The sequence below is a fragment of the Onychostruthus taczanowskii genome, unplaced genomic scaffold (assembly GCF_017590055.1).
Source record: "Onychostruthus taczanowskii isolate IOZ18803 unplaced genomic scaffold, ASM1759005v1 scaffold1, whole genome shotgun sequence".
NCBI lineage: Eukaryota > Metazoa > Chordata > Aves > Passeriformes > Passeridae > Onychostruthus > Onychostruthus taczanowskii.
Window position 1 is genome coordinate 7,280,047 of NW_024496525.1, and position 12,460 is coordinate 7,292,506.

The 12,460-nt window shown below is 43.1% G+C and overlaps 1 protein-coding gene across 1 annotated transcript in view; it reads right to left on the bottom strand.

Annotated features, from left to right (window-relative positions):
• Window positions 1-12,460, bottom strand: part of SUSD6 (sushi domain containing 6) — a 77,998-nt gene that overhangs the window by 12,402 nt on the left and 53,136 nt on the right. The gene's annotated exons all lie outside the window — the stretch shown is intronic.

The following is a 12,460-nucleotide window of genomic DNA, read 5'->3' on the forward strand; positions in this document are numbered from 1 at the left end:
GCCCCATCATAAGGCACCCTAGAAGCCTATAAAAGCACACAGATTTTGACTATTTCACGTAGATATGCCACCAACAAGATTGACAATAGAACTTTGTTGCAGTAAGTTGAACTTCTTCAGTGGAAGGGTGGTAGGGTGTTGAAACAGGCTGCACACGGAATGGTGAAGTCACCATCCCGGGAAGAATTCAAGAAACAACTGGACATGACACTTAGTGCTATGGTTTAGTTACATGGTGATGTTCCATCAAAGGTTGGACTTGATCACCTCAAGAGGACTTCTGCTAAGACCAAATGTTCTAGTCTACTTTTAAAAAGGATTCAGTGTATTATGAAAACATTTCTTTAAAAACCCTTCTGTTTACCTGCATGAGTGTTAAAAGTGCTTCCCATTCCTTTTTGCACCTCCATTACCCTGACTAGTAGGTATAGACACATGTGGTATCTGGCACATGCCAGAACTTTTCTTGCAGAATTTTCAATAGGCAGCCAAATAAAAACAACAAACCAAAATTGAGGAAACTGCACTGAAAACAGGATATTTGTCTTGTTCAGAACTTCCTCTCTTCTGACAGGTCACAATGACCCTTCAGAACAGACCCAATAACTTCCGCTGACATGTATCTGCCCAGCTGAAAGATTGGGAAATCCAGATTTTTCCCTTAAAATTCACATCAGCTTCCCAGACTTCATAAAAGAAAATACATCACAGATCCCTCTTGAGACATTTTTGGGCATGGAAAATCAGTCAACCCACCAGAGCATGGTGACCCAGGCCTGTCCTTAAACCCCAGAGCACAAATTCTCCCATGTTCTACCTCTAAGTCACCCACTTACTGTGGGACAGACAGCAACAAACACCTGGACAAAGTTCAAGTAACTGGATTTTTAGTAAGATTTAAGAAGCAAAAGAAAACTTGAGATTCATTCACTGTGGAAAAATTTGCCACATTGCCTTAGTGCAAACAACTCTTAAACCTAAACACGCGTGAGAATGCAGCACAGGTAGTGCTTGCAAAAGCCAATAAACCCTGAGATGAAGTGCTGACTGAAGCAAAAACTGCCAGCTTTATAACTGCAATTCAATTTACTTCTTCAGAAAAGGTTAACAGGGGTCTAAGCAGCAGCTTTTCAAGAGGACTTTGTTCTTGAGATTTATTCTTAAGTAAGTTTCAGAGAAGCCACTGTCCTGTGCCTATTGAGTTTTAACTGTTACCTCTTCTGGGCTTTTCATCTTTTCTTTCTGCAATAATTTTGTAACCAGTGTTTTAATCCTGCACCTTGTGAGGCTGAACTTCCTTTCACTGTGAACCTGTGAAACATCATAGGGCAGTTGGGATTAGCCTAAGCAACAGATTAGCAGCACATTTCAGATTCAAGCACATAGACAAATGTCCTAGTTCATCTGCAGGCCAGGAGAGGTTTTTGTGCTAAATTGCAAAACCATCTGAGCACCAGAGATATTTTTAGCAGTTTACCAGGTTCCTCTCCTGGCACTTGTGCAGAGCTGTGGGTAAAAGACAACATCACCACAGCAGTTGCCAAAACTCAAGAGCAGACAGGACAACTTCCCTACACCTTTTTATACCACAGCAGGTGCCTGGAATTGCTTGGGAGTCACGCACGGCATCTTTCCACTGACTGCAGCAAAGAGCTCAGTCCCGTGGTTCCCTTTTCTCCTGAACTGTGCCCATGTGTAAGCCTGGCCACTGCACTAGGAGCCCTTCTGCACACAGAAGCAGCTCACTCTTGGTTCCCCTTCTATCATAAAGTGCCCCTACAGTGATGAGATTTCTCAGTTATGTACAAAAATCAGCCAGCCTACAAGAAACAGGCACTCATTTACTTTGCAATAGCACTCTCAAAGGCTTGGAAACACCACCACATCAGGCACCTGCAGAACCCTGATCTGGTCTTCTCAGGTAAGGTCTTCAGGAGATGCACAGCTATTCAACTGCAAACTGGGTTCCTCCTCACCTCCACAGACCACTTGGACAGGAAAGGAGAGAAGCAGCTGGTAAGTGTGTTCAGGCAGTTATGCCTGACTTGTCCTATTCACAGGGAAGGGATTGCAGAATCACCTTCATTTGTCATCACAGCATCCAGGAGTACACAAGTATTTTAAAATGTCATCTTCACTGTGATGGAAGAACACTGCCTGTGTGCTGGGAAATAGATAAAAAAGGTCTGGATTAGGCAGTCAGAACATCAACACCCTCCACCCTCAACATGATTGAGCTGATCCTGGACTGTCCTTTGCAAGGTAGCCTCAGGAGAACAAAGCTTCTCAGAGCCTGCAGCTTTGGGGAGGTCTACTAGACAGTGTTGATGGAATTGAAAATTTTTGCTGAAGGCAAAGCTTGGGTGGGTAAGATGATGGACTGGTGGTACCTGAAAAACTGAGAAAGTCAAATACCTCTGCTCCCTACTAGACTAGCTCTCTATCCCTGGCATCTCTGACAGAATGCAGTACCTCTGCAAACCAGGGCCCAGTCCAGCATAACAAAGGCATCCAGAATGCCTGGGACAGACAGTGCAGCAACCTGTTTCCTAAGTTTTCACTGCCCTCAGCTTTCACTCTCTCCCATAATAGGTTTATTCAACTGCTTCCATATGTGCACTCTAAACTGGGGCTAATAGAATACAAAGTACAAGTTTGATTCTGCACCATCCTTTAGTCTCCAGCAGCAAAGCTTATGCCCAAATTTGCAGCACTGGTATGTTCACAGCAACACAGAACCAGGCAGAGCATCCCTTCTCGCTGTCTACAGAATAACCTATTGACACTTCAGGGGTGAAAAAAGCTGGGTACCAGCTGACTGCTGCCAGGACACACAGGCAGAGCACAGCCCGTGCCTGGCTGTGGTTAGCAGCCAGAAGGTGCAGGCGGCTGCGGCTGCCCGTGTGAACTGTTTGGTACCGCTCTGGAGCACGGATGTGTCGGGATGCTTCAGTACTGGGAACAGAAAGATACACGCAGGAATTTCATCAACTTCCTCCCTGAAACACATATTTTTGGAAGTATCCCAGGGCTTGTGAGACATCTTAAGACAAATGTTCATGCAGGGGAGGGAAGAGTAAGAGAGCCCAAGTTACAGAAGTCACCAATTTCCTATGGGGTTACTAACATTCTAGGCTTGCAAAGCTATTGCCAGGATCTTGATTGATCAAGCTTTCAGGATGCACAGAAACAGGTTTTAAGCATTTTTCCACTCTGTGCAAAGGGAGCAAATACTCCCAAAGGCCCTGTTTCTAGGAGGTACTGAAGCTTATGACATCTCCTGAGAGAGGTGGCTCTCTGCCAGCACACGCTGCTGGAAAACAGAAAGGAAACAAAAGTCCAAAGACTTAGAACATCATTGAACTCCATTCAGAGGTAAAGAAATTGTCATTTCCAGATTGACAGGCAGAAATTAAGTTATGCACTGGAGCTTCTGCAAATGCCATTCCATTTAGTATGGAATTTAATATACAGTATTTAATATACAGTTTTTTAATATGTAAATGAAAAAGTACTAAGCCAGTATGTACCTCTACCCAGCATCCCACCAAATCACCTATAAGCACCATATTTTTCTGTTTTGGTCACATGAAAAAATACTGTCCTCCTTCAAGGAGGGTTAACTGCTCTGATGTTCTTTGAATAGCTGTCACCAGCTTGACAAAAACCACCACAACACTAAGGAACCTCTTTTTTGTTGCAGCAACAGCAACATCACATTGCACCTTCACCAGCTCCCTTTTCCATAGATCTCCTTCAAGCGGCAATCCTCACTTGCTTCCTCCTCCACCAGACTCACAGCTGTGAGGAACTGGAATCTAGCTTCTTTTAGAGACAGTAAGAGATGTCAGTTGGCCAAACTGATTACTCAAATCACCAAAGGATGAAATGGTGCTTTCATGTCCTGGCTGAGCTGAAGTTGAGTGGTGGTCGTGAATGCCAACCTGATGCAGAACTGAAAGCATTTCCAGTATAATGCAACAAAGACACAAACCCGGGCCACGGTCATATATAATGTCACAGATGAAGCATATGGTCTGTTGTGTGCTGACACAAAAGTGAGGGGTTTAAGTGCTCAGAACATAAACCACAGAAGCACAGTTGAGCCTTGATCACTGAGAGTGAAATTCACAGATAAGCAGAAGATTTACAAAGCTCAAGCAGGATGAGCCTGTTGTGGCAAGCACGAAGAACAATACACTCCACTCACACATACAAAGAAAGATTAAATCATACTTCAATCTGACTGCATAATTGTCACAGAATTATAAAAGCTTCCCTGTGCTTCTTTTTTGCACAGGCACAACACCACATAGAAGTCTAAGATCTCTCTACAGTCTAATTTGCTTGGCATTGTCTATTTTTTTCAATCAGTAAGATTCATGGACTCTCTGAGGGGTCTTACACCCCTCTTTTCTGCACCAAGCTGAACTGGTTTTCAGCCATTAACCTGTTTTACAGGGCAGTCTGACTGAGATGAAAACCCAATCCTCCCTAAAAAAAAATCATTTTTATGACCAAAAAAAACAAAATCCAAACAAACAACTAAACAAAAAAAAAACCCAAACAAACCCCAACCAACCAATAAACCAAGGAAGCAAACAAAAAAAACCCTTCTAATCATGATCTGCCAGAGTGCATAAGTGTAAATTTGCAACTGAGGGAGAACAAGCTACGGCATTGCTCCCCTTATGTGGGCAGACAATTGTGTATAGCATTGCTTAAGGACAGGATATTTAACACTGAACACCCAGTAGTAGTTCTTCTTCTCCACAGCAGGGCGCAAAGGTCACTAAAACTAGGACAGGAACAGTTTTGACAAAATAAAGTTGCTCTTTACATGAGTCAGGCTCAAATCCTGGCAACTTCAAGAGGAAGCTGCACACAGCCTCAGGTAAATCCCTCACTGACTATACAAGTGCTCTAGCAGGTTTGACTATCCTCAGAGCAGTGGCAGAGGACCTTTATAGATCTATGCTAAAGCACTTTGGAAGCTATTTGTGCTTACAACTGCTCTGCTGGATGCACTGAGCGTGTGCCCTGCTTGGATACTGTTAACACCTCCTGGCCTTTTAAACATAACACAATTTTTTTGTGATGTGGAAACTAGAAATGGAAGATGCTAAGCTCAGTACTTCTCTTTCTTCATCTACAACATTTACTCCATTTAACAGATACTATCAAGACAGAAGAAAAACATCCTACAAACAAAAACCACCCTCCTAATCAAGATAAGTATTCCCCTGGCTAGTCCGGTTAAACTTGTCATGATGTCTCCTGTCAGCAGGTCTTACCTGGTGAGCAAACATCTCTGTGAAGCAGAGCACAGAAGCACCCAATTAAATTGTCCCAGTGCTAGAGGTCATGCCATTACTTTCATGCTGCTTCCCCTGAAACCTGATCCTAACTTTCTTGTACCACTTTGATTGCCCTACAGTAGGATTTCTGTGGAATAGCTCAGAAGACACTGGCTTGCCTCAAGACCTGCCACCTTTTTGTCTCTTCTTGTACCTCCTGTCACAAAGGAAGGTTTCCTCCTGGTGACAGTCATTTCCTGTTCACTCTCTTACAAGCTGTGCTTCAGCACACTCCACAGTGGCAAGGAGAACTTCTCTGTCCAGGTCTCCAGTTCTCCAAAAACACTGTCACCTTTGTTCTTTTGGACAGGACTTGCCACCAACCTTGAAAACAGCATATCTAGAAAAGCACCCAAAATAAACACAAGATATCCCCATCTTCCAGTTACTTGTCGCTGCCACAGAGACTTCAATTTTCAACTTGGATATTTGTGCATCACCTCAGTATAGCTGAGGGAACTGCAAAAGCTATTATTAATCTCTGGCAAGGACCTTCCAAATAAACCCAAACTCTACGGGAGAAAAACCCTCCCTCTCTACTCCCACCTTCAATCTGGGTTTTGCCACAGCTAAATGGGTGGTCTGAAATACTAATTCTATCTGATGCCTTCGGGAGATGCTGTCATTTTCAGCATCTCAGACTTGAGGTTCAGGTTTAACACCATGCTGAAAACAACAGAGCCAGATTCACAGTTCTTTTCCAGTTAGTGCCCTGAAAGGGCTTGCAGCAATAGTGGGGTTCTTATCAATTGCAATTTGCATGCAAATTCATACACGGGGCTTCATCTTTTTGTTACACAATGCTTTTTCACAATAAAAACGTGACAGTCTGATGCAGTCAGCAGGCTAGAAGTGCAAGCCAGGGAGCAGCAAGAATGCTCACTTCAGCTTCTACAGGGTCTGGCAGTTCTGGTAGAGTGCTGCCCACAGATCCCTCTCAGGGACATTGAGCATTGTACATGACACTGAACTTTGGTTTGGCCTCAGCAAATGCATTCAGTTGCTCCCTAACAAGAGCTCCGGCCATATTTGCTAATAGAAGAGACACTTTCTTCTCTCCTTGCAGAGTTTCAGTTCTTGCCAGCAGGGTGCTACCTGACCTCTCCACTAATCTCCTGGTTGTTTAGTAAGCCAATAAGGAAAGAATTTACTCCTCCCTTTGCCCATTTCTTGGATATACTCCTAACTTCTGTCACTTCTGTACTCAAAGAAGCATGAATGTATCCAACCAGCAGGGCAGTCAGCCACACAGCCCGAGCTGACTTAGCAGCTTCTTGAGCAACAACAGAGGAACGCATCAGCCCCACAGTGCTGCCGAGTCTCCAGTGCCTCAGGCTGCACCTAACAGAACACACTGCAAGTAACTTTAATTAAATTTGTTTGGTTTGGGTCTTCATTTGTTTTGCTTTGGTGTGTTTGTTGGGGTCTGGGGGTTTTTCTTGGTTTTCAGTCTAACTTTTCCTCTCAGGGAAGACATTGTCACAAACACTTCCACATTTGCTAAGGTAGGACAGATCCTTATCTAGCATATGATGAACTCAAACCCCACTATGCACCTACTGAGAGAAAAATCCATCAACTGTAGTGCCAAAACTAAAGGCACACATGCAACTGGCATATGTGCCATTTTCAACAACAAGCACTTTTTTATAAGCCCTTTGAAACTACTGGACAGGAAATTCACTGTCCAAGTTAGCTGCTTTATCCCCTATGCTCTGCAGAGTCTAGGTGGTTTCCTGCCTTGAGAAGAAAAAGGATTTATATATGTATGTACGCACCTATATATATGTATATAGGTATATAAAATAATAAATATATATAGCTATATATATACCTATTTTGTTCAAAGAACATACAGCTACTTGTCATGTCCCTCTAACTCAAATCTCCTGCTGTGTCATTCTCTGTGGGAACAGGGTAAAACAGGCTGACTGAAGAACAAAAACATTCCACAAGCTTCTTTTTCAGTAAGGAATTTTTTCTTCTTAAAACCAGGGCCTTCAGTCACACAAGATTTCCTTCTGCCTGAGACAAGACTGGTGTTTGGCTCCAGGAGTCTTCTGCAGGGAGGGAGATGATGGAGGATGATGACTAGCCAGCTTTGCTTTCAGTGTGAAACCCAGAGGCAATATCCTTGTTTTTTCCTCTCCTCCCTTGCACACAAACCAGCCTATAAACAGCAGAAGCCACTTTTGGTAGCACCTCCCACAGCAGCTCTTCAGTTTTAGTAAGAAGCAAGTCTGTTACAATTTCATACCCCTTTTAGACTAGCTATGTCAACTAAACACCATCTTTTACCAAAGAAAGAAACACTTCCTAGGCAGTTGGTCTGGAGAGAAAAAGCACCTTGATAAGCTTTGATCAACAGCACTGCTGCTCCCCACCCACACCTTCCTTCCTGTTGAGAAAGCAATAACAAGGGGATGTGCTTTAGTGGTAGATAGAAAAGCAGTCACCCCCACCCACATTTTCCAACAAGAGTGCCAGTTCCATTTCTGAATGCTAAATACCTTCAGGTTTCCAACTAACCATGCTTGCCTGGATGTACTCAAAAGCTTTCAGCACAGCAGCTTCCCACTATGCACCCTCTGCTCCTGCATTGTCCTTCCCAGGCAGAGAGCCTGGAATAATATTAGGCTAGGAAATTGCTCATCAAGTATTTCAGGGACAAACGTCACTGCTTTTAACAGCAGGTTTGTGCTGAACACAAAGAGCCACATACTTTACACCAGGGTTTCTCTTGGCAGGCTGGCTCCAAGAAGCACAATGACCTGATCTGGGAATAATATTTGAGATTTTATCCTCTTCCAGCATCTTTAGAGCATTTTTTTAGCCCACGCAATGAAATTCCAACAAAAATGTGTGCTGCAGTCATTAGAAAGCCTTTTCCCTAGAGAACAAGAGGGTCTCTCCTGGCAGAGGTGAAGCATGCTTTGCTCCCCTGTCAGGTAGCTCGAGGTATTAGTGGGGTTTTTTTGTTTACTGCCCACCAGTGTACTAGCCTGTGTGTTTTAACTATACAAACACAGTAGCTGCAGATAAAACACGTGAAAAGGGACCCAGTCTGAAGCCATCCTCTGCCAGCTGAACTTCGTGTGCTTCTAGTCGGAGACAGGATTCACTCCGTAAAACACAGATTACCAGATGCCCAGGTCTGTAATTTCTGGGGAGGAGATGGGGATTGGAAGCAGGAGAACAGATTTTCTATCTTCTCTTTTTCAGCACTCTGGCTTTTTCTAGCAGATGGGTCATTTCCCAAAGGGGCAAACCTGATATAGCAGCTGCTGCTGGGGCCTAGTCACAACAGCTGAGGCTAAAGGACCTCTTTATATTTAACTTACAGGAGGCAGAAGTCAATAAAAGGCCTCCATTGTGAGTGCACACACTTCTCACTGACCCTGCCCCTAAAATATTTTAAGCCTTCCTAAAAACACACTGCAAAACATAACCCTCTTTTGGGTTCTGTGTATTAAGCAGGAGCCAAGTCCACTGAAAAATACGCTCTCTGTCTTTACTGGCTCCAGATGCTGCTTATTCTGAAGTCACAGACAGAAGACCAAACTGAGCAGGACTGGAGTCTTCACAGGGAAATTACAGTTTCCCCAGCAAGGGCATACTCTGAAAAGGAGGCTTATTTTTTTAAATGTCATAATGCGGGTAAATGAGAAGAACCAAAGCAAAGAGATTTGTATATATAATCATATAGCTGTGCATTTATATAATTAGACACAAGCACTTAAAATGTGTACAGTAACAGGCACCCCTCACAGCCATCCCATACACAGTAAAGCTGCATTTTTTTTCTTTTTTCTTCTTTCTTTTTTTTCCCCTTAGGGCAGGGGAAGAAAAAGCAAGAAAGAAAAGACTCTAATTGCAGCCTTCCACCAATGCAGTCGCCATCTGGTAACTCAAGAGACACATGGAGACGAATTATCTTAATTAACATGTTACAACAGTATTTAAAAAACTCTACGCTTATTAACACTCAGCTGTGATTAGCCAGCCACGGAGGAAGCCTGCTAGTGCTGCATTAATTATGGGTCTTGTCTGTCTTTCTATTAGAAATATGATTTTTTTTTTTTTTTTACCCCCAGTAGCTTATCTATCTCCTAAAAAGAAAACCATTACCATCAAAGCTTATGCTAAAATGCAAATTATATTTACGTTCTACAAGAGTCAAAATGTTTAGGCTATATCATGTGCCACTGGTGCTTCTACAGTGCTACAGATTGTCTGGATATAAAACATACTTCTCTCTGCCCCTTAGAAAGCCTTGCTTCAGTTAAAGAATTCCCAGTGTCACCGATATTTTGGCAGAAAAATAAATGTTATGCCTTTCAAGTTTCTTTCCCCCTTCAAAACAGGACAGACTTTGCTGTATGCTAAGCAGTTGGAAAATCAAGATGCAAATTCCAGTTCTAACAAAAAATACATCTGTGATAGGAAGACTTCTGCGATGGAAAGCAGCAAGCAAACACAACTGCACTCCAGCAGCACATCTGCCTCCCTAGAAGAGTGCTACTCACTGTGACAACTGCATTATTTTCCCCGTAATAAGCCCACCTTTAATGTGGTCTCCTCAGATACATTCCCGAGTGATTCAGCCTGACAGGCTCCGAGACTAACACTGCCAAGTTTTTCAGAGTTGGCTCTGTGTTATGTTTGCACAGGGCTGGCTGCAGCAGGGCTCTCATCCGTGCCAGGCATTCTGGACATCAGGATAACACCAAATCATAAGACAAAAACCCGGTGCTTCTAACAAAGCCAGGATGATAAATTAATTCCGGAAACATTAATAAGGAGGAGGAAGCAAACCGGGAACAACTGCAGAAGTACTTTTAAGATCTTCTGATACAGTAATCTTACTGCTGTACACACACACACAAATAAATTAAAATTATTGGTGATGTGTGTGGAAGCTCATGAAGCTTTCTTATGTCCCATAAAGATGAAAGCAGCTGACCAGTACTTTACAACATCCCATACTGCCAGGACAGTATAAACAATTTGCATCTGGGCTGCAGCTGGAGTGGCTGCAAAAAAGCCAATTTAATACAGAAACTTGCTCTCACCCATGGGCACAGTGCAGCTTTCCAAGTGGCCACATTTCATTTGCTTTTGTTTTCTAAGGCTGCTTCCAGCCTCCCTGTGCCTTCTTCCAACCACCCTATAATTATTTTCACATGTTTCACAAGAAGGAAATTAAGCAAGTGCTGTAAAAACACTTTGTATAATCAAAAGGTTACGGATTCTGCTTTTGAACCCAAAATCCAGTAGCCTTGTGGGCTCTTCCAGTTCTAGATTTTCTTTTATACTGCAACAAAGAGGAGATTATTTAAAAATAGTAAGAATTGTCAAAATAAGTTGATGGTCTTACAAAAAAGAAACAGCTGTGCAGGAACTTACCTCATACAGCTTTGATTTGTCATTTTGTCCCTGCTTACCTGTTTCTCAAAACTTACAAGGCTAACAACTGGTCTCAGTTCAGGGGTAACCTGCACATATACCCCACTGTTTCCTTGTCTGTTCCTAAGTGGGTTTTCAGTTTGGATATAAGCAATACCCTGACACACACTACGGGGCTCTAGTGTAATAAAAACAATGAGACAGTATAGGAAAAAGCATACTTAGCTCTTCAGCATAACATGATATTCATGCTGATTTAGGACACCAGGTTTTGATAGGACACAGGTGACTGGTCTGTAAAGACCTGACTGAAATGAATACAGTCCCTCTATTGACACTATGTGAGGACACCAGGGAAAGATACCTTAAAGACACAGTAGAGCAAAACGTGTCTCTACCAGCAAGTGACACGAGGCCTTCAATTTAGCAGCGCCTCAAGAAACTTAACTTGCTTGTGGATTTCCATAAGGCTACAAAACTTCCACTCCTGAAACTTCAGCCTAGTAGAGCAATCAGGCTCCTTTTCCCAATAAGGCCTTAGAAGTTCTTGCTATGAGAGTTTCCCAAAATGTGTCCCTGTTGTGGACTCCAGCATGGCCACTCAAGCTCAGGATGACACATATCACTTGGTAACACCAACAGCAGTAGGAGTCCCTTGCTCCCTGTCCATCATGAGATGGAACTCAGGCAGACACCATCAACCACCACAACAACTGGCTAGAGGCCAGTTCATGCCCACCTTCTAATCCCAGTTCTGTTATGGGTTACTCTTGACAAAGATCAATGCACAGTCATAAGTCTGCTCATGAGGCAGTCCTAAAGTCCAAGGGGACATGGGAATCTGAAGTAATAATTTTTGAGTTTAGATACACTTAGCCAGGCCACTGCCCTTCGTTCACTAATGAACCTTTTGCAACTGATTCATTTTTCATCCTTTCAGCAGCACCAGCTGTTGCCTCTGACTCAGCCTATCCAAAATGTACTGATTTGGAAGTTTGGCCAAGGCTGATCTAGTAATGGCTTGTGCACAGGAGAGCGCTGTGCACTAAATCTTGTTCCACCTTCATCTGTGTGGAAATTGAACTGGGAAGCTCAGAGCCTTGGGTTACTGAAGTTTCCCCGTGCAATTAATCTACTGACAGATTTGCTAGGGAAAGGCAGGTAAGGACAGTGATCCTGAAATTCCAATCTGATACACCAACACACAGAGGAGAGTACTTTTTCATTCTGCCATGCTATTTCTCTTCTGGCTTTTGGCTCTGTTCAGGACCACTGAACATAACAGAATATAATATTTGGGCAGATTTGTTTATCCTTTAAGAATGACTCATCTGTATCACGCGACTTGTCAAAATAAGCACTCAGATAATTTACCACTGACTGGGCAGAACTGCAAAGACTAATTATCCTTGTCTCACTGGAAAGCCTCTCTTGAGCACAGTCATATTTTCAGTCTATATGTGGTTAGTTTAGCTGTAAGTATTAAGTCATCTTTCCTACCAGCTTTAGAGAAGCTCAGCATCACAAACAACTTCTCTACAGAGTCCAGCATGACAGAAAGAAGAAAAACCCCAGACCCACCTGAACACTCAAATCATCCTGTTCAAAGTGGGAGGCGTGTCAGACTGCACAGTAACAGAAGTACTGCACATGGCAAACGTAGCCTTCCCAGAGACGCCAGTCCTACAGACTCCCAC